Raw genomic sequence first — 4071 nt, 5'->3', positions numbered from 1 at the left:
AAGAAATCATTTAAAAGTATGCTTCAAAAACTAATTGTTGTTGCATTTGGTTGGTGTCTGTCTCCTGCAGAGTCTCCAGGAGCAGTGATGACTTTTGAGATGTTGGAGGGGGGATTGGTTTGCTGTTGCTCGGCTGAGACAGTCCACTATATGCACGATAAAGACAGTCAAAGCGAAATTAGAGCCATTCATGGCTCCACCATCTCCATGACCACTGTGCTCTTGGCAAACCAAAAAGAAGACTGTCCTTTGCCCACTCTGTGTGTTTTAGGGTGCCACTATAGATGAGCCTTCATGAGATATAGGGGGTCATTCCGACCCCGGCGGGCGGCGGGCACCGCCCGCCGGGCGGAAACCTCCAAAAGACCGCACCGCGGTCAAATGACCGCGGGGGTCATTACAACTTTCCCGCTGGGCCGGTGGGCGATCTCCAAAAGACCGCCCGCCGGACCAGCGGGAAAGCCCCTGCAAAGAGGAAGCCGGCTCCGAATGGAGCCGGCGGATTTGCAGGGGTGCGACGGGTGCAGTGGCACCCGTCGCGATTTTCAGTGTCTGCAAAGCAGACACTGAAAATCTTTGTGGGGCCCTGTTAGGGGGCCCCACGACACCCGTTCCCGCCAGCACACCGCCAGGAACAGGCTGGCGGGAAGGGGGTCGGAATCCCCATGGCGGCGCTGCAAGCAGCGCCGCCATGGAGGATTCCCTGGGCCAGGGGAAAACCGGCGGGAAACCGGCGGTTCCCCTTTTCTGACCGCGGCTTTACCGCCGCGGTCAGAATGGCCCGGGAAGCACCGCCAGCCTGTTGGCGGTGCTTCCTCTGCCCTCCACCCTGGCGGTTTGAAACCGCCAGGGTCGGAATGAGGGCCATAGTCTTTAAGCGGAGCAGTGCTTGAGATGAAGGGCCCAGTTCAGCGGTTCTTGAGACAGCGGTGCCCAGCGGAGCGGTGCTTGAGATGAAGGGCCCAGCGGAGCGGTGCTTGAGATGAAGGGCCAAGCGGAGCGGTGCTTGAGATGAAGGGCCCAGTTCAGCGGTTCTTGAGACGGCGGTGCCCAGCGGAGTGGTGCTTGAGATGAAGGGCCCAGCGGAGCAGTGCTTGAGATGAAGGGCCCAGCGCAGCGGTTCTTGAGACGGCGGTGCCCAGCGGAGCGGTGCTTGAGATGAAGGGCCCAGCGGAGCAGTGCTTGAGATGAAGGGCCCAGTTCAGCGGTTCTTGAGACAGCGGTGCCCAGCGGAGCGGTGCTTGAGATGAAGGGCCCAGCGGAGCGGTGCTTGAGATGAAGGGCCAAGCGGAGCGGTGCTTGAGATGAAGGGCCCAGTTCAGCGGTTCTTGAGACGGCGGTGCCCAGCGGAGTGGTGCTTGAGATGAAGGGCCCAGCGGAGCAGTGCTTGAGATGAAGGGCCCAGTTCAGCGGTTCTTGAGACGGTGGTGCCCAGCAGAGCGGTGCTTGAGACGGCGGTGCCCAGCGGAGCAGTGCTTGAGATGAAGGGCCCAGCGCAGCGGTTCTTGAGACGGCGGTGCCCAGCGGAGCGGTGCTTGAGATGAAGGGCCCAGCGGAGCAGTGCTTGAGATGAAGGGCCCAGTTCAGCGTTCTTGAGACAGCGGTGCCCAGCGGAGCGGTGCTTGAGATGAAGGGCCCAGCGGAGCGGTGCTTGAGATGAAGGGCCAAGCGGAGCAGTGCTTGAGATGAAGGGCCCAGCGGAGCAGTGCTTGAGATGAAGGGCCCAGTTCAGCGGTTCTTGAGACGGCGGTGCCCAGCGGAGCGGTGCTTGAGATGAAGGGCCCAGCGGAGTAGTGCTTGAGATGAAGGGCCCAGCGCAGCGGTTCTTGAGACGGCGGTGCCCAGCGGAGCAGTGCTTGAGATGAAGAACCCAGCGGAGCAGTGCTTGAGATGAAGGGCTCAGTTCAGCGGTTCTTGAGACGGCAGTGCCCAGCGTAGCGGTGCTTGAGATGAAGGGCCCAGCGGAGCGGTGCTTGAGATGAAGGGCCCAGCGGAGCAGTGCTTGAGATGAAGGGCCCAGCGGAGCAGTGCTTGAGATGAAGGGCCCAGTTCAGCAGTTCTTGAGACGGCGGTGCCCAGCAGAGCAGTGCTTGAGACGGTGGTGCCCAGCGGAGCAGTGCTTGAGATGAAGGGCCCAGCGCAGCGGTTCTTGAGACGCCGGTGCCCAGCGGAGCGGTGCTTGAGATGAAGGGCCCAGCGGAGCATTGCTTGAGATGAAGGGCCCAGTTCAGCAGTTCTTGAGACGGCGGTGCCCAGCGGAGCGGTGCTTGAGATGAAGGGCCCAGCGGAGCAGTGCTTGAGATGAAGGGCCCAGCGGAGCAGTGCTTGAGATGAAGGGCCCAGTTCAGCGGTTCTTGAGAGGGCAGTGCCCTGTTCAGCGGTGCTTGAGATGAAGGGCCCTGTTCAGCGGTTCTTGAGACGGCGGTGCCCTGTTCAGCGGTTCTTGAGACGGCGGTGCCCTGTTCAGCGGTGCTTGAGATGAAGGGCCCAGCGCAGCGGTTCTTGAGACGGCGGTGCCCAGTTCAGCGGTGCTTGAGATGAAGGGCCCTATTCAGCGGTGCTTGAGATGAAGGGCCCAGTTCAGCTGTGCTTGAGACGGCGGTGCCCTGTTCAGCGGTGCATGAGACGGCGGTGCCCTGTTCAGCGGTGCATGAGATGGCGGTGCCCTGTTCAGCGGTTCTTGAGACGGCGGAGCCCTGTTCAGCGGTGCTTGAGATGAAGGGCCCTGTTCAGTGGTTCTTGAGACGGCGGTGCCCTGTTCAGCGGTTCTTGAGACGGCGGTGCCCTGTTCAGCGGTGCTTGAGATGAAGGGCCCTGTTCAGTGGTTCTTGAGACGGCAGTGCCCTCTTCAGCGGTTCTTGAGACGGCGGTGCCTTGTTCAGTGGTGCTTGAGATGAAGGGACCAGCACAGCGGTTCTTGAGACGGCGGTGCCCAGTTCAGCGGTGCTTGAGATGAAGGGCCCTGTTCAGCGGTGCTTGAGATGAAGGGCCCAGTTCAGCGGTGCTTGAGGCGGCGGTGCCCTGTTCAGCAGTGCATGAGACGGCGGTGCCCTGTTCAGCGGTGCATGAGACGGCGGTGCCCTGTTCAGCGTTTCTTGAGACGGCGGTGCCCTGTTCAGCGGTGCTTGAGATGAAGGGCCCTGTTCAGCGGTTCTTGAGACGGCGGTGCCCTGTTCAGCGGTTCTTGAGACGGCGGTGCCCTGTTCAGCGGTGCTTGAGATGAAGGGCCCAGCGCAGCGGTTCTTGAGACGGCGGTGCCCAGTTCAGCGGTGCTTGAGATGAAGGGCCCTGTTCAGCGGTGCTTGAGATGAAGGGCCCAGTTCAGCGGTGCTTGAGACGGCAGTGCCCTGTTCAGCGGTGCTTGAGATGAAGGCTTCAGCGCAGCGGTTCTTGAGACGGCGGTGCCCAGTTCAGCGGTGCTTGAAATGAAGGGCCCAGCGCAGAGGTTCTTGAGACCGCGGTGCCCAGTTCAGCGGTGCTTGAGATGAAGGGCCCTGTTCAGCGGTGCTTGAGATGAAGGGCCCAGTTCAGCGGTGCTTGAGACGGCGGTGCCCTGTTCAGCGGTGCATGAGATGGCGGTGCCCTGTTCAGCAGTGCATGAGACGGCGGTGCCCTGTTCAGCGGTTCTTGAGACGGCGGTGTCCTGTTCAGCGGTGCTTGAGATGAAGGACCCAGTTCAGCGGTTCTTGAGATGAAGGGCCCAGTTCAGCGGTTCTTGAGACGGCGGTGCCCCGCGGAGCGGTGCTTGAGATGAGTGTCCAGGTCAGCGGATCCGGCCATGGCATGGATGTCACTCGCCACCTGACATTTGGCTGGTGGGGCCTTCCTGCCCATCTGTCTGGTGGCTTGCAGGGCAATCCTGGGCTGCAGTACCGAGCCTGTGGGTGTCCTTCTGCCCACCTGGGACGTGGCTTGCGGGTCCCTCCTGGGCTGCAGTACCGGGCCTGTGGGTGTCCTCCTGCACACCTGGGATGGGGCTGGTGGGGCCCTCCTGGCCAGCTGGCCTGCTGCCGGACTTGTCGGGCGTGCTGCCCTTCCCACCCTTCCCTGTTCGCCTGTGGCCCTTTCCCA

Source organism: Pleurodeles waltl, chromosome 3_1, assembly GCF_031143425.1.
Source record: "Pleurodeles waltl isolate 20211129_DDA chromosome 3_1, aPleWal1.hap1.20221129, whole genome shotgun sequence".
In the NCBI taxonomy this organism is placed as follows: domain Eukaryota; kingdom Metazoa; phylum Chordata; class Amphibia; order Caudata; family Salamandridae; genus Pleurodeles; species Pleurodeles waltl.
The sequence above is the reverse complement of the archived record's forward strand: the minus strand, read 5'-3'. Positions refer to the sequence as shown.